Raw genomic sequence first — 25,271 nt, forward strand, 5'->3', positions numbered from 1 at the left:
CACCGAACTGTGACTCGGTCTGACCGAGTTCACTACTTTAGGTGCCAAAACTGCTTTGGTATCACCGAGTTTAGAAATCGATAGATCCGAGATGCTTTCAGTGGGAAACTAAAAATAAGTTTTTGAATTATTCTTTTGCAAAAATCTCTACATTTTGTGATGCTTATCCACTCTATCTCATCTATAACCTATTCACAGGGTCAGCAGTCAGAGTTTGCATCATGTCAGACCAAAGTGATAGCCAAAACTTGTCAGAGCAGCAAGTGCAGATGAGTGAGGGCACTAGTCCCTCAAGTTCCTCAGATGATGGCAGCAGGAGCACCCCTAGCAATCTGCCTAAAGCTGCCACAAGACAAAGGAAGAAGAGAACCTTAGAATCAGAGGATGAGAACTATGTGGCAGAAGAGGAAGCAACTTCAAAGAGAGTAGTGCTCGAGAAGGAACATGGCTCAGCTCAAGGTACAAAGCCAGGATTGAAAATCAAAAGGCCAGCAGGTAGGCAGCCTATGCCAAAGGCCAGAGCCTCAACTCGGATTCCTGAAAAGCCTGCAACCATAGAGCCAGTTGCTGCTGAAGGAAAGAAAAGGAAGGAAAGGGCCAAGAAGACCGTAGCCAGAGTGCTTGGAAAGGCTTCCATCATGGAAGAAGAGGAAGAAGAAGAGGTTGCTGCACCAGCACCTAAGGCACCCAAGCTAATGGGTGATGCTATCAAATCAGGGGCTACTGCATCTAAGCCCAAGGAAGCACCCAAGGCTGCATCAAAGGTCAAGACAGCTCCAAAGAGAAATACGAGGAGCATACCTGCAACTGAGAAGAACAAGGCCCCAGTGCCTGAGACTGTTGTTGAAGAAGATGATGAAGTGCATGTTCTGAGAAAGCTCAAGCCCAAGATCCCAGACCACAATGATGCTCATCCTGTGGTTGAGGACATGAAGCTCAGAAGAGATTTAGGGCTCAGGAAGTGGAGAGAAGCAGACCCGTATGCTTCAAGGAGAAGAACTGCTGTGGATTACAGGTTTCACACCAAGGAACAGCAAGATTTCTGTGAGACAGTGCTGCTTGATAAGAAGCCCATAGTTTGTGACATGAGATGGGTTGATTGGGAGTACATCAAGGACAATGAAGAACACTACCCTGGAGTGTATGATAGCTTCAATGCTTGTGGAGTAGCATACTTTGTTGGGCATAAGCTCACAAAGTGGAACGAGGAACTCATTATCCAATTCTACTCCATAGCACATTTCTACCCAGATGGAAAGATCGCATGGATGTCTGAAGGTACGAGGTACCAATCTACTGTTGCTGGGTGGGCACAGCTCATCAATGCCCTAGAGGAGCATGAGGATGACTTGGATGTCTATGCCAAGAAAAAGATGGATCATAACTCAATGGCAAATATGTACAAGGAGATTCCAGTAGATGATCTTGACACTCACAAGCTTGGGTCCGTAAAACACTTGTTGTCAAGACTGCCTACGATCAACTGGATCCTTAGGCACACACTCTTGCCCAAGTCTGGAGATCACAGAATGATCAGAGGTCACGCCATTAACTTGCTACATATATTTGATGTGCCTCAGAAATTCAAGGTCATGAGCCTCATAGTAGAAACTATCAAGAGGACTGCAGCAGACCGGAAGAGGAGATGTGGATATGCCCCTTAGATTCAGGAGTTAATCAACTCGAAGATGGGCACAGGCATATACTTGTTGGACAAGGAACACTTGCCCATCCATCCATATTTTGAAGATAATCAAGTTGTCATGAATGAGAATGAACCATCATCTGCACAAGCACAAGCAAAGAAGGAGAAGGCAAGGAAGGAGAAAGCTGCCAAGATGCCAACTCAAGAGGAGGCATCTGAGTATTTCTTGAAAACCAAACAAGAGCAGCTTGGTTACTTGATTGCATCCACACTGAGGATTGAGCAAGGACTGGCCACCCTCACTCAGAATCAGCAGAGCTTAGAGAGGATCATGGAACAAAAGTTCTATGACTTGGATGTCAAAGTAACAGAGATTCAGTCTACAGTGGAACAACTTCAGGATGACATGCAGGAGAGGAGAGGCAAGACTACAACTGATGCATTTGCTAGAGTGCCAAGAGCTCAGAGATCACATGCAGTGCCAGTTGCTGACACTAGAGCCACCACTTCTGTACCAGCTACCGCTTCAGTTCCACCAGCTCCAGCATCTACTTCAGCCTCAACTCCGACCACGTCTACAGAAGGCTTCGTCCTTGGAGTAATCCGGACTCCACCACCACCTGAAGATCAAGCCTGAGTGTCGACTTAGCACTATGCATTTTCTAGGAACTTTTTGGTAACTTTTTGCCAAAGGGGGAGAAAAATGTATAGATCATAGGCTTCGAGAGAGAGAGTGTTGTTTTTTTCTCTCTTGCTTTATTTGGTGGTTTTTCAAACTTTGATTGCTTTTGAGTGCTTGAGATACTATGTCATTGCTCATGAGACATTGATGATCATGTGTTTGATCATAAGCTACACTTAATGTTTGCTTAATATTATCATCTTATCTATCTTATGTGATCATTCACTATTCTTGGTGATGAGTGCATGTAGTTCATTCTTATCATTTTAAGCGCTCCACCAAGATGTATGTGACATGGAAGAGTAACCCATGACTCTAACTCTTTGTGCATTCGCAGTCCAAAGCAAATTTTAAATATGCACAAATTTAGGGGGAGCTCTTACTTGTCACATACTTCTCAAAGCGACGATATATTTCATGCTTATTATCATTTGTCGAAGCTTTGATCTATATGTTGTCATCAATTACCAAAAAGGGGGAGATTGAAAGTGCAACTATCCCTAGGTGGTTTTGGTAATTCATAACAACATATACCTCATTGAGCTAATGCTATTCCAAGATGACTATTTCAGGAAAGCTCAATGATTGGCATGGCATGGATGTGAAAGTGGAACCCTCAAAATGCTAAGGACAAAGGATTGGCTCAAGCTCAAAAGCTCAAGACTCTTCATTTTATATTTTAGTGATCCAAGATCACATTGAGTCTTTAGGAAAAGCCAATACTATCAAGGAGGGATGAGGTGTTGCTTAATGAGCCTCTTGCTTCATGTGCTTAGTGATATGCTCCAAAACCCTCAACTACTTTCCCATATCCACATATGACCTAAACCCTAAGCCAAACTCGGTCCTACCGATTCTTCCTATCCGGCGCCACCGAGTTTCACTTGTCATAAGCCACTGCCAAACCCTAGCAATTCGGTTCTACTGATAGGGATCTCGGTCTCACCGAGATGGGATTGCAAACTCTCTGTTTCCCTTTCGTAACTTTTCGGTCTCACCGAAAGAGCGGATCGGTCCCACCAAGATTGCAATGTAAATTCAGTGTTTCCTTTTTGTAACTTTTCGGTCTCACTGAAAGAGCAAATTGGTCCCACCGGGTTTGCCTGACCAACTCTCTGGTTAGCTAATTACCAAAATCGGTCTCACCGAGTTTGTGTAATCGGTCTCACCGAGATTACGTTATGCCCAAACCCTACCCATATCGGTCCTACCGAGTTGCATGTTAGTCCCACCGAAAATCTCTAACGGTCACTAGGTTTACCTTTTCGGTCCGACCGAGTTTGTTGATTCGGTCCCACCGAGATTGGAAAACTGTGTGTAACGGTTGGATTTTGTGTGGAGGCTATATATACCCCTCCACCTCCTCTTCATTCGTGGAGAGAGCCATCAGAACACATACACAATTCCAACTCATATGTTCTGAGAGAGAACCACCTACTCATGTGTTGAGACCAAGATATTCCATTCCTACCATATGAATCTTGATCTCTAGCCTTCCCCAACTTGCTTTCCACTCAAACCTTCTTTCCACAAGATCCAAATCCTATGAGAGAGAGTTGAGTGTTGGGGAGACTATCATTTGAAGCACAAGAGCAAGGAGTTCATTAACTACACACCATTTGTTACTTCTTGGAGAGTGGTGTCTCCTAGATTGGCTAGGTGTTACTTGGGAGCCTCCGACAAGATTGTGGAGTTGAACCAAGGAGTTTGTAAGGGCAAGGAGATCGCCTACTTTGTGAAGATCTACCGCTAGTGAGGCAAGTCCTTCGTGGGCGATGGCCATGGTGGGATAGACAAGGTTGCTTCTTCGTGGACCCTTCGTGGGTGGTTGCTTCTTCGTGGACCCTTCGTGGGTGGAGCCCTCCGTGGACTTGCGCAACCATTACCCTTCGTGGGTGGAGCCCTCCGTGTACTCGCACAACCGTTACCCTTCGTGGGTTGAAGTCTCCATCAACATGGATGTAGGATAGCACCACCTATCCGAACCACAGGAAAAACATCCGTGTCTCCAATTGCGTTTGAATTCTCCAAACCCTTCCCTTTACATTCTTGCAAGTTGCATGCTTTACTTTCTGCTGCCAATATACTCTTTGCATGCTTGCTTGAATTGTGTGATGATTGCTTGACTTGTCGTACAATAGCTAAAATCTGCCAAGAACTAAAATTGGGAAAAGGTTAAGTTTTTATTTGGTCAAGTAGTCTAATCACCCCCCCTCTAGACATACTTTCGATCCTACAGTATATCTATTAGAGGAAGGAAAAGTCCCCATATAGTCAAAGCCCCAAACATCAAATGGTTCAATAACAAGTGAATAATTCATAGTCATTTCTTGACGTCTACTAATATTACCAATTCTTTAACATTCATCACAAGATAAGATAAACTTACGGGCATCCTTGAAGAGAGTAGGCCAATAAAAACCAGATTGCAATACCTTATGTGCAGTTCTATCTCCAGCATGGTGTCCTCCATAAGCTTCAGAGTGACACTTGCGTAGGATCTGTTCCTGTTCATGCTCAGGTACACAATGTCTAATAACACCATCTACTCCTTCTTTATAAACATGTGGGTCATCCCAAAAGTAATGCCTCAAATCATAGAAGAACTTTTTCTTTTGCTGTTATGTGAAACTAGGTGGTATAAACTTAGCAGCAATGTAATTAGCATAATCAGCATACCATGGAGCAGTATGAGAAGCATTTATGACATTTAATTGCTCATCAGGAAAGCTATCAACAATAGATAGTGGGTCATCAAGCACATTTTCTAACCTAGACAAGTTGTCTGCAACGGGGTTCTTAGCTCCCTTTCTATGAACAATATGTAAGTCAAATTCTTGTAGCAAGAGAACCCATCTAATAAGTCTAGGTTTAGCATCTTTCTTTTCCATGAGATATTTAATAGCAGCATGATCAGTGTGAATAGTTACTTTAGAATCAACAATATAAGGTCTGAACTTATCAAAAGTAAATACAACTGCTAAGAATTCTTTTTCAGTAGTAGCATAATTTCTTTGGGCATTGTCTAGGGTTTTACTAGCATATTGAATAACGTTTAATTTCTTATCAAATCTTTGCCCTAGAACAACACCTACAGCATAATCACTAGCATCACACATAATTTCAAAGGGTAAATTCCAATCAGGTGGTTGAACAATAGGTGCGGAGATCAATGCTTTCTTAAGTATTTCAAATGCTTCTACACAATCATCATCAAAGACAAATGGTATATCTTTTTGTAATAAATTAGTGAGAGGCCGAGAAATTTTTGAGAAGTCCTTAATGAACCTCCTATAAAATCCGGCGTGACCAAGGAAACTTCTTATACCTTTGATTTCCTTGGGACATGGCATCTTCTCAATAGCATCAACCTTGGCTTTATCAACCTCAATACCTCTTTCAGAAACTTTACGCCCCAAGACAATACCTTCATTAACCATAAAGTGGCACTTTTCCCAATTCAAAACAAGATTAGTTTCTTCACATCTCTGCAAAACTCGATCAAGGTTGCTCAAGCAATCATCAAAAGAAGATCTATAGATGGAGAAATCGTCCATGAAAACCTCATAAATCTTTTCATAAAAGTCAGAGAATATAGCCATCATGCATCTTTGAAAGGTAGTAGGTGCATTACATAAACCAAAAGGCATACGTCTATAAGCAAAAGTACCAAAAGGGCAAGTAAAAGTAGTCTTTGATAGATCCTTGGCTGACACAGGTATTTGAGAGAAACCAGAGTAACCATCTAGAAAGCAAAAATGTGTATGTTTGGATAATCTTTCTAGCATTTGATCGATAAAAGTTAAGGGGTAATGATCCTTTTTAGTGGCCTTATTTAATTTGCGGAAATCAATTACCATCCTATAACCTGTAATAATTCTTTGAGGAATCAATTTATCTTTATCATTTGGAACGATAGTAATACCTCCCTTCTTAGGGACACAATGGACAGGACTTACCCACTGACTATCAGCAATGGGATAGATTATACCTGCCTCAAGGAGCTTTAGTATTTCCTTTCTTACCACTTCTTTCATTTTAGGATTCAGCCGTCGTTGATGATCACGAACTGGTTTAGCATCTTCTTCCAAATTTATTTTATGTTGACATAGAGTGGGACTAATGCCCTTAAGATCATCAAGAGTATACCCAATAGCAGCACGGTGCTTCTTCAGAGTTTTCAATAATCTCTCTTCCTCATGCTCTGAAAGGTTAGCACTAATAATAACAGGATATATCTTTTTCTCATCAAGATAAGCATATTTAAGAGTATCAGGCAATGGTTTAAGCTCAAACACGGGATTACCCTTGGGTGGAGGAGGATCCCTTAGGATTTCAACAGGCAAATTGTGTTTCAGAATAGGTTCCTGTTTAAAGAATACTTCATCTATTTCCCTTCTTTCATTCATAAACATATCATTTTCATGGTCTAGCAAATATTGTTCTAAAGGATCGCTAGGAGGTACGGCAATAGAAGCAAGACCAATAATTTCATCCTTACTAGGTAATTCTTCTTCACGGTGTTGTCTACTAAATTTAGAGAAATTAAATTCATGAGACATATCATCTAAACCGATAGTAACAACATCCTTTTTGCAATCTATCTTAGCATTAACAGTGTTTAAGAAGGGTCTACCAAATATAATGGGACAAAAGCTATCTTGTGGGGAACCAGGAACAAGAAAATCAGCAGGATATTTAGTTTTCCCACACAAGACTTCAACATCTCTAACAATTCCAATTGGTGAAATAGTATCTCTATTGGCAAGTTTAATTGTGACATCAATATCTTCTATCTCAGCAGGTACAATATCATGCATAATTTATTTGTATAAGTCATGAGGTATAGCACTAGCACTGGCACCCATATCACATAAGACATGATAACAATGATCTCCTATTTTAACAGAAATAACAGGCTTGCCTACCACGGGTCTATGTTTATCTTTAGCACAAGGTTTAGCAATTCTAGCAGTCTCATCACAGAAATGAATAACATGCCCATCAATATTATCAAACAAGAGATCTTTAACAATAGCAATATTAGGTTAAACTTTAACTTGCTCATGAGGTGTATAAGTTCTAATATTGCTTTTACGAACCACAGTTGAAGCTTTAGCATGATCTTTTATCCTAACAGGAAAAGGTGGTTTCTCAACATAAACAGTAGGAACAATAGGATCATTATAAGTGATGGTCTTTTCTTCGACTTTAATAGGTGTAGCTACTTGTACTTCTATGGGAGGATGATATTTAAACCACTTCTCCCTAGGGAGATCAACATGAGTAGCAAAAGATTCACAGAAAAAGCTACTATTTCAGAGTCAAGTCCATATTTAGTGCTAAAATTACGGAAAACATCGGTATCCATAAAAGATTTAACACAATCAAACTTAGGTGTCATACCTGACTCCTTACCTTCGTCGAGGTCCCAATCCTCAGAGTTGCGTTTAATTCTTTCCAATAAATCCCATTTGAATTCAATAGTCTTCATCATAAAAGAGCCATCACAAGAAGTATCGAGCATGGTGCGATTATTATCAGAAAGCCGAGCATAAAATTTTTGAATAATCATTTCTCTTGAGAGATCATGATTGGGGCATGAATATAACATTGATTTAAGCCTCCCCCAAGCTTGAGCGATGCTTTCTCCTTCGTGAGGCCAAAATTTATATATATAATTGCGATCACGATGAACAAGATGCATAGGATAAAATTTCTAATGAAATTCCAATTTCAATCGTTTGTAGTTCCATGACCCCATATCATCACATAGCCTATACCATGTCGATGCATCTCCCTTCAAAGATAAAGGGAAGACCTTCTTCTTAACAACATCTCCGGGTACACCTGCAAGCTTAAATAATCCACAAACTTCATCCACATATATTAGATGCTCATCAGGATGCTTTGTTCCATCTCCTACAAAAGGATTAGCTAGCAGTTTTTCTATCATACCCGAAGGAATTTCAAAGAAGAAATTTTCATTTTCAGTAGGTTTCGTAGGTTGAGGAGCAACTCTTTGCTCTACTGGCCGGGGTGAAGATACCCCGAACAATCCCCTCAGAGGATTACTTTCCATAGTAACAAGTGACAGTAAATTCCAGCATACTATATAAATTTTTCCTTACCAAATTCCACCTACCAAAGGCGCTTCGTTCCCCGACAACGGTGCCAGAAAAGAGTCTTAATGGCCCACAAGTATAGGGGATCTATTGTGGTCCTTTCGATAAGTAAGAGTGTCAAACCCAACGAGGAGCCGAAGGAAATGATAAGCGATTTCCAGCAAGGTACTCTCTGCAAGTACTGAAATAAGTGGTAGCAGATAGTTTTGTGATAGGATAATTTGTAACGAGCAACAAGTAACAAAAGTAAATAAAGTGCAGCAAGGTGGCCCAATCCTTTTTGTAGCAAAGGACAAGCCTGGACAAACTCTTATATAGAGAAAAGTGCTCAAGAGGACACATGGGAATATCATCAAGCTAGTTTTCATCACGTTCATATGATTCGCGTTCGGTACTTTCATAATTTGGTATGTGGGTGGACCGGTGCTTGGGTACTGTCCTTACTTGAACGAGCATCCCACTTATGATTAACCTCTATTGCAAGCATCTGCAACTACAACAAAAGTATTAAGGTAAACCTAACCATAGCATGAAACATATGGATCCAAATCAGCCCCTTACGAAGCAATGCATAAACTAGGGTTAAAGCTTCTGTCACTCTAGCAACCCATCATCTACTTATTACTTCCCAATGCCTTTCTCTAGGCCCAAATAATGGTGAAGTGTTATGTAGTCGACGTTCACATAACACCACTAGAGGAGAGACAACATACATCTCATCAAAATATCGAACGAATACCAAATTCACATGACTACTAATAGCAAGACTTCTCCCATGTTCTCAGGAACAAACGTAACTACTCACAAAGCATATTCATGTTCATAATCAGAGGGGTATTAATATGCATATAGGATCTGAACATATGATCTTCCACCAAATAAACCAACTAGCATCAACTACAAGGAGTAATTAACACTACTAGCAACCTACTAGTACCAATCCCGGACTTGAGGACAAGAATTGGATACAAGAGATGAACTAGGGTTTTGAGAGGAGATGGTGCCAATGAAGATGTTGATGGAGATTGCCCTCTCCTGATGAGAGGAGCGTTGGTGATGACGATGGCGATGATTTCCCCCTCCCGGAGGGAAGTTTCCCCGGCAGAACAGCTCCGCCAGAGCCCTAGATTGGTTCCGCCAAGGTTCCGCCTCGTGGCGGCGGAGTTTCATCCAAGAAGATGGCTTATGATTTTTTTCTCATCGAAAGACTTCATGTAGCAGAAGATGGCCACCAGAGGGCCAACATGGGGCCCACGAGGTAGGGGCGCGCCCAGGGGGGTAGGGCGCGCCCCCACCCTCGTGGGCAGGGTGTGGCCCCTGGTGAACTTCTTCCGCTGAGTATTTTTTATATATTCTGAAAACGTCTTCCGTGAAGTTTCATGACTTTTGGAGCTGTGCAGAATAGGTCTCTAATATTTACTCCTTTTCCAGCCCAGAATCCCAGCTGCGGGCATTCTCCCTCTTTATGTAAACCTTGTAAAATAAGAGAGAATAGGCATAAGTATTGTGACATAAATTGTAATAACAACCCATAATGAAATAAATATTGATATAAAAATATGATGCAAAATGGACATATCATTCACTCGTTAGCCGCAGACAACGAACGCTCGTTCGTTAGCCTGTTCGTCAGTTTTCTTTTTACCGGATTTTCGGCGATTATTTTCAATCGCGATTTCTGATCCGATTTTCGTTTTAGTTTATCTTTTCTCTCGTTTGTCGGAATCAGGCGATTCAAGCGCCTAGATCTTCGTCTCGAAACCCTCTTTCTGTCTAGCCAACTTGAACAAGCTTTTGCTACTGTAAAATTTAACCTTAGTCCAGATTAGTAATCAGATCTTGTTTCTTTCACAGTTTGAGTTTCGTTGCTCCGTTTGATTTGATTCTTTTCGCAAACCAGAGTTCTTAAGTTGAACTTTATGGTTAGATCTTCTTATTTGAGATTTACCCGTGTTTCTTTGCTTGATTGCTTATGTACGCTATTGTTTGTTTGCAATAGAACACCCGGAGTGCGAAGCATGCGACTACGAGTCCCTAGGTTTTGCGGATCATCAGCAAGGCAAGTAACACTTTGATCATACCCCTTTATCACCCAGTTTTTATGCATTAGTTCCAATCCTCAAACATTGCATGGTTAGGATGTGATTAACATGTGGGTTGGGAAGTAGTCGATGAGGTAGAACCTATTGCCCTGTTATATTCAAACCCTTGGGAGTTACTTCTATGTATTGCTTTTATTGCTATGCTATGCTCGTAGACGTGGTTGGGTGAGTGAAATCCATGACAGATGTGAGATTGTTAATTAATGGTTCTACTTAAGGTGGGAACTTGAATACACATCTGGGTGGATTGTTTGTTGGGCACCTTGGGAATCCAGTGTTGTCCTAGGATATCCCAGAGTACCCGTGTGATAATCCTATGGTCCGCCACCCAGGCTCAAAGGGAACTGAGATATTTTCATGCTAGAAACTTCTGTGTGCAGCCACAAGCTATTATGGGCTCTAGCATACACTGCAAAAAAAAAGACACATCCGTGACATTTTGGGCCGAACGAAAAAAATTTCTGTCATACATATGACACTTCTATGACAAAAAATCATGACAGAAAAAACCGTGGTAGAAGCGAGGGGGAGGAAAATTTCGGGGAGTTCCCGGTTACGGTGGGAGGTCGGGGGCCGAGCCATGCGCATTTCTCTCGTACACGTACGCGCGTGTGTGCGAGGCATTGGCTCTAACTAAACCAGAGCGAGGCGTTGGGCTCTAACTGAACCCGAGCGATTGCACTTAGGCTACGCGTTACTGAACCCGAGCGATCGATCGATGGCTGTTAACTGAACCCGATCGAGCGATTCCTTCGCTACTGCTGCTAACTGAAGCCGATCGATGGGATGAACAATGAGCGTTGCGCGGGCGGGGGGGGGGATGAAACAGTGAGTGGTGGCGTTGCCTCTGGGTGAATAGGACCCCGTGGTGTGGTGGAGGGCTGGATGAATAGTAGAGGGTGGAGGGGTGCCTGTGGAGGGGTGGATGAACAGGACCCCGTGGTGTGGAGGGCTGGATGAACAGTAGACGGTGGAGTGGTGGTTGAACAGGACCCCATGGTGTGGAGGGCTGGATGAACAGTAGACGGTGGAGGGGTGCCCGTGGAGGGGTGGTTGAACAGGACCCCGTGGTGTGGAGGGCTGGATGAACAGTAGACGGTGGAGGGGTGGTTGAATAGTAGCCGGTGGAGTAGCGCGTGGTGGAGGCTGGATAAACAGGAGCCCGTGGAGGCTGGAGGAGGTCGACGGTGGAGATGAACAGTATCCCGTAGAGTCCCGTTTTGTGGTACGCAACACCCCTCCCGATGAACAGGACCCCCGTTTCGACCGCAACGCTCCAACACAAGTCCGTTTCCTCCGGTACGCCACACCCCTCTCGATCAACAAGACCCCCGTTTCGACCGTAGGAGGTCCGTTTCCTCCGTTTTACGGTACGCCAAACCCCTCCCGATGAACAGGATCCTGTTTCGAACGTGGCCGATCGAACAAAAGGCCGTTTCCTCTGTTCTGCGGTACGCTAGGCCTCGTTTCCATCACCTGTTCCATCCAAGCCCTCCCGATGAACACGACGCATTCCGTTGCCGCCCCATGAACACGACGCATTCCGTTTCCTCCCCATGAACACGACGACGACGTTGTTTCTCCGTTCCTACCTAGCCATGTACACGAGCCCTGGCCGTACGTATGCGCGAGTAAGCGTTCGAGACCCCGCCCGTATGTACACATACGTGGCCGTATTTTCTTTCTTGCACCTTGGCCGTTGTACGTACGTGTACATGCTACGTGCGCGCCTCTACTATGACACGTGCGCGCCTCTACATTGACCAGTATATGTGTACATACACGTTCGCGGCCAGAATGACAATGCTACGTACGCTTCGACCAGGTGGGTCCCGACTGTCAGGCACTTCCTTGCATGCGAAGATGTAGCTGGTGGGTCCCAGCAGTCAGGGGGGCGAATCGTTTTGTTTTTTTTGCTCGGACGCACTTCCTTGCATGCGAAGGTGTAGCTGGTGGGTCCCAACAGTCAAGGGGGAAACATTTTTTTCACGAAATACGGTGGCCCGTCCGGTGGGTCCCCGTTGTCAGGTGGAGGAATAATTATTTTGCACGTAATAAGGAGGTACTTCCTTGCTGCGGCCATGGACCCAGCTGTCAGCCTCTCCACGTATAGTCCACGTCCGATGGAAGTCGTTCCTTGACCACGTTGACCACGCCGCGCCGAGAGCACCACGGCGGTGGACAACGGCGAGGCCTAGGAAGGGGACGACAGGGAGCCGGGGAAGACGCGGTAGTGGAAGCCCGCGCGGAGAGGAGTACGAGGGTTCACTAGCGGATGCGGTGTGAGGCTGCCGTCGCCGCAGGGCCTGGCCAGCAGTGGGAATAGTAGGGGCGGTGAGGCCTCCGCGGCAGCACAGCCGGCCACGGGAGGCAGGAGCATGCGGCAGACCGGCACTGCTTTGGGCGGCGGAAGCAAGAAGAACAGAGGTTGAAGAAGCTACGACCCTTGGATGGACATCATACGGTCACTTGAGCTAGAATCATTCATATTGACTTAAGTTGACAAAGTACCCCGTCCCAGTCAACTTAGTAGGCCCACAAGTCAGCCTCCCACCATGGTGGGTCCCAGCTAGCAGGGGGTATTCATTTTTTGTGCGTAATAAGGAGGCACTTCCGGTGGGTCCGAGCTGACAGCGGGGGGAACATTTTTTCGCGAATTACGCTGGCCCGTTCGGTGGGTCCGAGCAGTCAGGGGGGAAACGTTTTTTGGCCAAATAAGGTGGCCCGTACGGTGGGTCCCTGCTGTAAGGTGGAGGAATAATTATTTTCCACGTAATAAGGAGGCACTTCCTTGCGGCCGCCTGGACCCAGCTGTCAGCCTCTCCACGTATAGTACTCTTCCGATGGAAGTCGGTCATTGACCATGTTGACCATGCCACGCCGAGAGCACCAGTGCCGTGGTCTGGACGACGGCGAGGCCTAGGAAGGGGATGACACGGAGCCGGGGAAGACGCAACAGTGGAAGCCCGCGCGGAGAGGAGTACGAGGGTTCACTGGTTGGGCTGCGGTGTGAGGCTGCCGTCACCGCAGAATAACAGGGGGTGTGGGTGAGTGGAGGGATGGCCTGGCCAGCTGTGGGAGTAGTATGGGGGCGGTGAGGCCTCCGCGGTAGCACATCCGGCCATGGGAGGCAGGAGCAGGCGGCACGACCGGCGCTGCTTTGGGCGGCTGGACCAAGAAGACCAGAGGTTGAAGAAGCACTATGGCTGTTGGATGGACATCGTACGGTCACTGAAGCTAGAAACGTTTATTGTTGACTAAGTTGACAAAGCCCTTGGTATGCTCCAACTTAGTAGGCCCACAGGTCAGCCTCCGAAACGGTGCACCCCAGATGTCAGGGGAGGAATCATTTTTTGGGCGGCCAAAGCTAAGAATATCCGAGATTGAAGAAGAAGCACGACATCCGTTGGATAGACATCCAACGGCCACTTCTGCTAGAACCATGTGTTGACTATAATAAGATGGCAAAGCCTTGCATATGCGTCAACTTATTTTTTTAGGGGACGGGTCACTTAGTAGGCCCACAAGTGTATGGCAGAGAACTTATAGCCCATTTGCGTTTTGTAAGAATGTCAGCCCATTTTGGAATTCTAATGGAATTTACAACAACCCAATTATAGTTTTTTAAAAGTACAACCCATTTTCTAGCTAGGACAATGATTAATAATTTCAAGCAACAGTTGAAGACAGAATTCAATAAAATTTCCCACATTTTGATGGGCTCCCAAATATTTTTATCCCGAAATTTCTAGTCAGATTAAATATAAATTTGTATTACGTAAAAATCCAATGAAACATTGCGCGCAACAATGAAAATTTAAGATTTTCAAAATCCATAAATAATATTTTATGAACTAATTTCGTGTTTGGTGCATTTTTTATAGTTACTGCCGAGTTTTTATAATTACATCCCATTTATTATTTTTTAAAGCCCAATTTCCTGTTAAGCCTAATGCATCCCTCCTAGGAAAGATTTGCAGCCCAGCGGGGCGGAGAATAACAAGTTGACCTTGCCTGGGTATTCCTCAAAAAGATGTATAGCTGGGCTAGACATTTTCATCTTGAAAAAAATAGTATCTCGGCTAGATATCTGGCCTGGGCTAGACGGGCCACAGCCCGCCCAGTTAACACCCTGCTCTCCTCTGAACAACAATGAAATCATCGCCAAGAAAAACTCTGCAGTGCTCACGCCTCAAAACACAAATACTGCTCGAGCTGCTTGGTCCCAGCTGTCGGCCGCACCTTGTGCAATTCTCTCGTTTATATTGACTACATAGGTTGACAATGGTGTGCGACCGTGATGTCACGAAACCAGGAGAAAGCAAAAAATAATATAGTTGTACATAATAAGGAGGCACTTGCGTACGTACGGCTATGGCCCTAGTGTTGGGGAACGTAGCAATAATTCAAAATTTTCTACGTATCACCAAGATCAATCTATGGAGTCATCTAGCAACGAGGGAGGAGTGGATCTACATACCCTTGTAGATCGCGCGCGGAAGCGTTCAAGAGAACGGGGTTGATGGAGTCGTACTCATCGTGATCCAAATCACCGATGATCCTAGCGCCGAACGGACGGCACCTCCGCGTTCAACACACGTACGGAGCAGCGACGTCTCCTCCTTCTTGATCCAGCAAGGGGGGAGGAGAGGTTGATGGAGATCCAGCAGCACGACGGCGTGGTGGTGGAAGTAGCGGGATTCCAACAGGGCTTCGCCAAGCGCTGCGGGAGGAGGGAGATGTGTCACGGGAGGGAGAGGGAGGCGCCAGGCCTTAGGTATGGTTGTCCTCCCTTCCCCCCACTATATATAGGGCCAAGGGAGAGGGGGAGGGCGCAGCCTTGCCCCTTCCTCCATGGAAGGGTGCGGCCAAAGGGGGGGAGGAGTCCATCCTCCCCAAGGCACCTCGGAGGTGCCTTCCCCTTTTAGGACTCTCCCTTTTCCTCTACTCTTGGCGCATGGGCCTCTTGGGGATGGTTCCCTTGGCCGATATAGGCCAAGGCGCACCCCCTACAGCCCATGTGGCCCCCGGGGCAGGTGGCCCCACCCGGTGGACCCCCGGGACCCTTCCGGTGGTCCCGGTACAATACCGGTGACCCCGAAACTTGTCCCGATGGCCGAAATAGCACTTCCTATATATAATTCTTTACCTCCGGACCATTCCGGAACTCCTCGTGACGTCCGCGATCTCATCCGGGACTCCGAACAACTTGCGGGTTACCGCATACTAATATCTCTATAACCCTAGCGTCACCGAACCTTAAGTGTGTAGACCCTACGGGTTCGGGAGACATGCAGACATGACCGAGATGACTCTCCGGTCAATAACCAACAGCGGGATCTGGATACCCATGTTGGCTCCCACACGTTCCACGATGATCTCATCGGATGAACCACGATGTCAAGGACTTAATCAAGCCCGTATACAATTCCCTTTGTCTAGCGGTACGATACTTGCCCGAGATTCGATCGTCGGTATCCCGATACCTTGTTCAATCTCGTTACCAGCAAGTCTCTTTACTCGTTCCGTAACACATCATCCCGTGATCAACTCCCTGATCACATTGTGCACATTATGATGATGTCCTACCGAGTGGGCCCAGAGATACCTCTCCGTTTTCACGGAGTGACAAATCCCAGTCTCGATTCGTGCCAACCCAACAGACACTTTCGGAGATACCCGTAGTGCACCTTTATAGTCACCCAGTTACGTTGTGACGTTTGGTACACCCAAAGCACTCCTACGGTATCTGGGAGTTGCACACTCTCATGGTCTAAGGAAATGATACTTGACATTAGAAAAGCTTTAGCATACGAACTACATGATCTTGTGCTAGGCTTAGGATTGGGTCTTGTCCATCACATCATTCTCCTAATGATGTGATCCCGTTATCAATGACATCCAATGTCCATGGTCAGGAAACCGTAACCATCTATTGATCAACGAGCTAGTCAACTAGAGGCTTACTAGGGACATGGTGTTGTCTATGTATCCACACATGTATCTGAGTTTCCTATCAATACAATTCTAGCATGGATAATAAACGATTATCATGAACAAGGAAATATAATAATAACTAATTTATTATTGCCTCTAGGGCATATTTCCAACAGTCTCCCACTTGCACTAGAGTCAATAATCTAGTTCACATTGCCATGTGATTAACACTCATAGGTCACATCGCCATGTGACCAACATCCAAAGAGTTTACTAGTGTCACTAAACTAGTTCACATCATCATGTGATTAAGACTCAATGAGTTCTGGGTTTGATCATGTTATGCTTGTGAGAGATGTTATAGTCAACGGGTTTGAATCTTTCAGATCCGTATGTACTTCACAAATCTCTATGTCATCTTGTAGATGCAGCTACTACGCTATATTTGGAGCCATTTCAAATAACTGTTCTATTGGAGCTATTCTAAATTGTTGCTCCATTATACATATCTGGTATCTCTACTCAGAGCTATCCGGATAGGTGTTAAGCTTGCATCGACGTAACTCTTTACATTGAACTCTTTATCACCTCCATAACCGAGAAACATATCCTTATTCCTCTAAGGATAATTTAGACCGCTATCTGGTGATCTACTCCTAGATTACCTTTGTACCCTCTTGCCAGATATGTGGCAAGGCACACATCAGGTGCGGTACACAGCATAGCATACTGTAGAGCCTATGTCTTAAGCATAGGGGACGACCTTCGTCCTTTCTCTCTATTCTGCCGTGGTCGAGCTTTAAGTCTTAACTTCATACTTTACAACTTAGGCAAGAACTCCTTCTTTGACTGATCCATCTTGAACACCTTCAAGATCATGTCAAGGTATGTGCTCATTTGAAAGTACCATTAAGCGTTTTGATCTATCCTTATGGATCTTGATGCTCAATGCTCAAGTAGCTTAATCCAGGCTTTCCATTGAAAAATACTTTCCAAATAACCCTATATGCTTTCCAGAAATTCTACATCATTTCTGATCAACAATATGTCAACGACATATATTCATCAGAAATTCTGTAGTGCTCCCACTCACTTCTTTGGAAATACAAGTTTCTCATAAACTTTATATAAACCCAAAATCTTTGATCATCTCATCAAAGCATACATTCCAACTCCGAGATGCTTACTCCAGTCCTTAGAAGGATAGCTGGAGCTTTGCATACTTATTAGCATCTTTCAGGATTGACAAAACCTTCCGGTTGTATCACATACAACCTTTCCTCAAAAATCGTCGAGGAAACAATGTTCTGACATCCTATCTGCAAGATTTCATAAATGATGCAGTAATTGCTAATATAATTCCAACAGACTCTTAGCATCGCTACGAATGACAAAGTCTCATCATAGTCAACTCCTTGAACTTGTCGGGAAACACCTTAACGATAAGTCGAGCTTTCTCAATGGTGACACTTACCATCATTGTCTGTCTTCCTTTTAAAATCCATTTGTACTCAACAGCCTTACGACCATCAAGTAGTTCTTCCAAAGTCTACACTTTGTTTTCATACATGGATCCTACCTCGGATTTTATGGCCTCGAGCCATTTATCGGAATCCGGGCCCACCATCGCTTCTCCATGGCTCGTAGGTTCATTGTTTTCTAGCAACATGACTTCCAAGACAGGATTACGTACCATTCTGAAGTAGTACGCATCCTTATCATCCTACGAGGTTTGGTAGTGACTTGATCTGAAGTTTCATGATCACTATCATAAGCTTCCACTTCAATTGGTGTAGGTGCCACAGGAACAACTCCCTGTGCTCTGCCACACACTAGTTGAAGAGACGGTTCAATAACCTCATCAAGTCTCCACCATCCTCCCACTCAATTCTTTCGAGAGAAACTTTTCCTCGAGAAAGGACCCGATTCTAGAAACAATCCCTTATTGTTTTCAGATCTGAGACAGTAGGTATACCCAACTATTTTGGGTGTCCTATGAAGATGCATTCATCCGCTTTGGGTTCGAGCTTATCAGCCTGAAACTTTTTCGCATAAGCGTCGCAGCCCCAAACTTTTAAGAAATGACAGCTTAGGTTTCCCTAAACCATAGTTCATACGGTGTCATCTCATCGGAATTACGTGGTGCCCCTTTTAAAGTGAATGTGGTTGTCTCTAATGCCTAACCCATAAACTATTGTGGTAATTCGATAAGAGACATCATGGTATGCATCATATCCAATGGGGTGCTGTTATGATGTTCGGACACACCATCACACTATGGTGTTCCAGCTGTATTAGTTGTGAAACAATTTTCACAATGTCTTAATTTTGTGCCAAACTCGTAATTCAGATATTCATCTCTATGATCATATCATAGATATTTTATCCTCTTGTCACGACGATCTTTCAACTTCACCCTGAAATTACTTGAACCTTTCAATAATTCAGACTCGTGATTCATCAAGTAAATATACTCAACATCTACTCAAATCATCTGTGAAGTAAGAACATAACGATATCCACTACATGCCTCAGCACTCATTGGACTGCACACATCAAAATGTATTACTTCCAACAAGTTGCTTTCTAGTTCCATTTTACTGAAACCGAGGCTTTCAGTCATCTTGCCCATGTGGTATGATTTGCATGTCTCAAGTGATTCAAAATCAAGTGAGTCCAAACGGTCCATTTGCATGGAGTTTCTTCATGCATATACACCAATAGACATGGTTCGCATGTCTCAAACTTTTCAAAAATGAGTGAGTCCAAAGATCCATCAACATGGAGCTTCTTCATGCGTTTTATACCGATATGACTTAAGTGGCAGTGCCACAAGTAGGTGGTACTATCATTACTATATTATATCTTTTGGCATGAACATGTGTATCACTACGATCAAGATTCAATAAAACATTCATTTTAGGTGCAAGACCAATGAAGGTATTATTCAAATAAACAGAGTAACCATTATTCTCCTTAAATGAATAACCGTATTGCGATAGACATAATCCAATCACATCTATGCAAAACGCAAACACCAAATAACAATTATTTAGGTTTAACACTAGTCTCGATTGTAGAGGGAGCGTGCGATGCTTGATCATATCAACATTGGAAACACTTCCAACACTTATCGTCAGCTCACCTTTAGCTAGTCTCCGTTTATTCCGTAGCTTTTATTTCGAGTTACTAACACTTAGCAACCGAACCGGTATCTAATACCCTGGTGCTACTAGGAGTACTAGTAAAGTACACATCAACACAATGTATATCCAATATACTTCTATCGACCTTGCCAGCCTTCTGATCTACCAAGTATCTAGGGTAATTCTGCTCCAGTGGCTGTTCCCCTTATTACAGAAGCACTTAGTCTCGGGTTTGGGTTCAACCTTGGGTTTCTTCACTAGAGCAGCAGCTAAATTGCCGTTTCATGAAGTATCCCTTCTTGCCCTTGCCCTTCTTGAAACTAGTGGTTTCACCAACCATCAACAATTGATGCTCCTTCTTGATTTCTACTTTTGTGGTGTCAAACATCGCGAATATCTCAAGGATCATCATATATGTCCTAGATATATTATAGTTCATCACGAAGCTCAAGCAGCTTGGTGGTAATGACTTCGGAGAACCATCACTATTTCATCTGGAAGATCAACTCCCACTCGATTCAAGCGATTGTTGTACTCAGACAATCTGAGCACAAGTTCAACAATTGAGCTTTTCTCCTTAGTTTGCAGGCTAAGAAAATCGTCGGAGGTCTTATACCTCTTGACGTGGGAACGAGCCTGAAATCCCAATTTGAGCCCTCAAAACATCTCATATGTTTTGCGACATTTCAAAACATCTTCGGTGCCTCAACTCTAAACCGTTTAACTGAACTATCACGTAGTTGTCAAAACGTGTATGTCAGATGTTCGTAACATCCACAGACAATGTTCGAGGTTCAGCACACTGAGCGGTGCATTAAGGACATAAGCCTTCTATGAAGCAATGAGGACAATCCTCAGTTTACGGACCTAGTCCGCATAATTCCTACTATCAACTTTCAACTAAATTTTCTCTAGGAACATATCTAAACAGTAGAACTGAAACGCGAGCTACGACATAATTTGCAAAGATCTTTTGACTATGTTCAGGATAATTAAGTTCATCTTATGAACTCCCACTCAGATAGACATCCCTCTAGTCATCTAAGTGATTACATGATCCGAGTCAACTAGGCCGTGTCCGATCATCACGTGAGACGGACTAGTCAACATCGGTGAACATCTTCATGTTGATCGTATCTACCATATGACTCATGCTCGACCTTTCGGTCTTCTGTGTTCCGAGGCCATGTCTGTACATGCTAGGCTCGTCATGTCAACCTAAGTGTTTGCATGTGTAAATCTGTCTTACACCCGTTGTATGTGAACGTTTGAATCAAACACCCGATCATCACGTGGTGCATTGAAACAACGAACTGTCGCAACGGTGCATAGTTAGGGGGAACACTTTCTTGAAATTTTAATGAGGGATCATCTTATTTACTACCGTCGTTCTAAGTAAACAAGATGCATAAACATGATAAACATCACATGCAATCAAATAGTGACATGATATGGCCATCATCACTTTGCTCCTCTTGATCTCCATCTTCGGGGCTCCATGATCATCATCGTTACCGGCATGACACCATGATCTCCATCATCATGATCTCCATCATCGTGTCTTCATGAAGTTGTCACGTCATCTATTACTTCTACTACTACAGCTAACGGTTACCAATAAAGTAAAGTAATTACATGACATTTATGTTGACACGCAGGTCATAAATAAATTAAGACAACTCCTATGGTTCCTGCCGGTTGTCATACTCATCGACATGCAAGTCGTGATTCCTATTACAAGAACATGATCAATCTCATACATCACATATATCATTCATCACATCCTTTTGGCCATATCACATCACATAGCATACCCTACAAAAACAAGTTAGACGTCCTCTAATTGTTGTTTGCATGTTTTACGTGGCTGCTATGGGTTTCTAGCAAGAACGTTTCTTACCTACGCAAAGACCACAACGTGATATGCCAATTGCTATTTACCCTTCATAAGGACCCTTTTCATCGAATCCGATCTGACTAAAGTGGGAGAGACAGACACCTGCCAGCCACCTAATGCAACTAGTGCATGTCAGTCGGTGGAACCGGTCTCACGTAAGCATACGTGTAAGGTTGGTCCGGGCCGCTTCATCCCACGATGCCGCCGAATCAAGATAAGACTAGTAACGGCAAGCATATTGAACAAAATCAACGCCCACAACTACTTTGTGTTCTACTCGTGCATAGAAACTACGCATAGACCTAGCTCATGATGCCACTGTTGGGGAACGTAGCAATAATTCAAAATTTTCCTACGTGTCACCAAGATCAATCTTGGAGTCATCTAGCAACGAGGGAGGAGTGATCTACATACCCTTGTAGATCGCGCGCGGAAGCGTTCAAGAGAACGGGGTTGATGGAGTCGTACTCGTCGTGATCCAAATCACCGATGATCCTAGCGCCGAACGGACGGCACCTCCGCGTTCAACACACGTACGGAGCAGCGACGTCTCCTCCTTCTTGATCCAGCAAGGGGGAGGAGAGGTTGATGGAGATCCAGCAGCACGACGGCGTGGTGGTGGAAGTAGCGGGATTCCAACAGGGCTTCGCCAAGCGCTGCGGGAGGAGGGAGATGTGTCATGGGAGGGAGAGGGAGGCGCCAGGGCTTAGGTGTTGCTACCCTCCCTTCCCCCCACTATATATAGGGCCAAGGGAGAGGGGGGTGCAGCTTTGACCCTTCCTCCAAGGAAGGGTGCGGCCAAGGGAGGAGTCCCTCCTCCCCAAGGCACCTCGGAGGTGCCTTCCCCTTTTAAGACTCTTCCTTTCCCTTGCCTCTTGGCGCATGGGCCTCTTGGGGCTGGTTCCCTTGGCCCATATAGGCCAAGGCGCACCCCCTACAGCCCATGTGGCCCCCCGGGCAGGTGGCCCCACCCGGTGGACCCCCGGGACCCTTCCGGTGGTCCCGGTACAATACCGGTGACCCCGAAACTTGTCCCGATGGCCGAAATAGCACTTCCTATATATAATTCTTTACCTCCGGACCATTCCGGAACTCCTCGTGACGTCCGGGATCTCATCCGGGACTCCGAACAACTTTCGGGTTACCGCATACTAATATCTCTATAACCCTAGCGTCACCGAACCTTAAGTGTGTAGACCCTACGGGTTCGGGAGACATGCAGACATGACCGAGATGACTCTCCGGTCAATAACCAACAGCGGGATCTGGATACCCATGTTGGCTCCCACATGTTCCACGATGATCTCATCGGATTGAACCACGATGTCAAGGACTTAATCAATCCCGTATACAATTCCCTTTGTCTAGCGGTACGATACTTGCCCGAGATTCGATCGTCGGTATCCCGATACCTTGTTGAATCTCGTTACCGGCAAGTCTCTTTACTCGTTCCGTAACACATCATCCCGTGATCAACTCCTTGATCACATTGTGCACATTATGATGATGTCCTACCGAGTGGGCCCAGAGATACCTCTCCGTTTACACGGAGTGACAAATCCCAGTCTCGATTCGTGCCAACCCAACAGACACTTTTGGAGATACCCGTAGTGCACCTTTATAGTCACCCAGTTACGTTGTGACGTTTGGTACACCCAAAGCACTCCTACGGTATCCGGGAGTTGCACACTCTCATGGTCTAAGGAAATGATACTTGACATTAGAAAAGCTTTAGCATACGAACTGCATGATCTTGTGCTAGGCTTAGGATTGGGTCTTGTCCATCACATCATTCTCCTAATGATGTGATCCCGTTATCAATGAAATCCAATGTCCATGGTCAGGAAACCGTAACCATCTATTGATCAACGAGCTAGTCAACTAGAGGCTTACTAGGGACATGGTGTTGTCTATGTATCCACACATGTATCTGAGTTTCCTATCAATACAATTCTAGCATGGATAATAAACGATTATCATGAACAAGGAAATATAATAATAACTAATTTATTATTGCCTCTAGGGCATATTTCCAACACCTAGTGGGTCCCTAGTGTCATCTAGTTAAAATAAAGTCATCTCCTGAATCCTCATGTTCGTTGACGATGTTAACAATGCTCGGCGCCACGGATGGTCTGATACAGCGCCTGCTACTCATTCAGGAAGCCAACATCATCGGACACCTATGAGCACCTTCGAGAAACTGAGACGGCATGAAACGGTAAGGCCGCGCTTGGGAGCTCTGGTTTATTTCAAACCTGTATTAACATACAAGTGTAATTTACTCGTCATCGAAAACAACGCGTAAAATATAGGCGTAATGAAACCGAGGCCTCAAGGTCTGTAAGTAAAACCCGCGGGTTACGCGTGTAATTTGAGAGACCATTGTATATTTTACGAGCACTGCTATATGGACGACATTACCAGACGATACATGCACGACGTGCGTATCATGCCATCCATGGGCAAGGCTGAAACAGCAGCTAACGACTGGATTAGCAATCGTCCGAGTGTCGTTCAGCGTTTTTATCGTGTGTCAAGTACTTCTGATATTTTACTAGTCAAAATTGACCAACCAAGCGCCTTCACCCGAGACCATCTGCTTTAATTTACAAGCGTCAGTTTTACAAGCGGTTTTGGTTGGAAAACGACGATCCAATCACGGCCTAATATCATGAGTTGGTCGGAAGATCATATGGTTTCACGTCTAACCTACCCGACTTGCCATATAGGCTATGAATGAAACATCAGACGATGAACTTCTGAAGCACGGAAACAACAAAAGAGGATGATCTTCTTAACAAGCAAATCACTGGCATTAGATCGACATGCAAAACAATACGAAGCATTATTCTCAGGAGGCACGGTGAACAGCTCGTGATGCCGCATGCCACAACATTCCAATGTCAACTTTGCAATCAAACACAAGGCCTAGCATTACATAGAAAATATTCAGAACAAACTCTTAACACATGAATATCTCAACAGAGTAACTATTTACTTCTAAACTGAACACAGGAATAGGAAAAAACACTCGACGCTGCTCACAGCAAGGCTGTCCCACTCAAAAATATCAAATGCATGTCTTCTGGCTATCATCAATGAGCAAATTTTGACAAGGTTTTCCAATTCCAATATATTAAACTAACGTCTTCTTGCTAACATCAATGATTAAACTTTGACAAGCTTTTCCCATTCAAAATATGTAAGGCCTATGATCGTGGAGTCCTGTCATAGCTTTTATACTTGTTTGGGCACTTTTTGCCCAGGGCACTCCACGTATTGTTAAATTGCCAATGGTCTCTGTAGACTAGTCATGCCACCGGTGTCTAATAATACTCTGTAAAGCTTCTCGGTCATTCCTTCTGTAATGTAGCGCAAACAGTGACTGCTTCTTTCTGTAAGTGGAACGACCAACTAGACCCAGTAATGCAGCAGTTTGCCTTACACATTGGCTCCTTTTGTGCAGTTCAACTAAAATCAAAGTCGGAATAAAACCGAGCTTTAATTTTGATATCCCTGTAAGAAACAATAGGTATAAGGGAAACAATTACTAATAAATAATGGTTGATGACTTGTACTCCCAGAAGAAAAGCATCTACTGATCTACTTTATCTTAATGGGAAACAAAGTAGGAGAGTAGCAATTCTCCATCAGTGTGATTCATTCATATTGACTGAGACATTATCTTAACAATGCCTTGTTTCAACATGTATAAAGAACGACAATGCTTATAA

The sequence above is a fragment of the Triticum urartu genome, chromosome 5, assembly GCF_003073215.2.
Source record: "Triticum urartu cultivar G1812 chromosome 5, Tu2.1, whole genome shotgun sequence".
In the NCBI taxonomy this organism is placed as follows: Eukaryota; Viridiplantae; Streptophyta; class Magnoliopsida; order Poales; family Poaceae; genus Triticum; species Triticum urartu.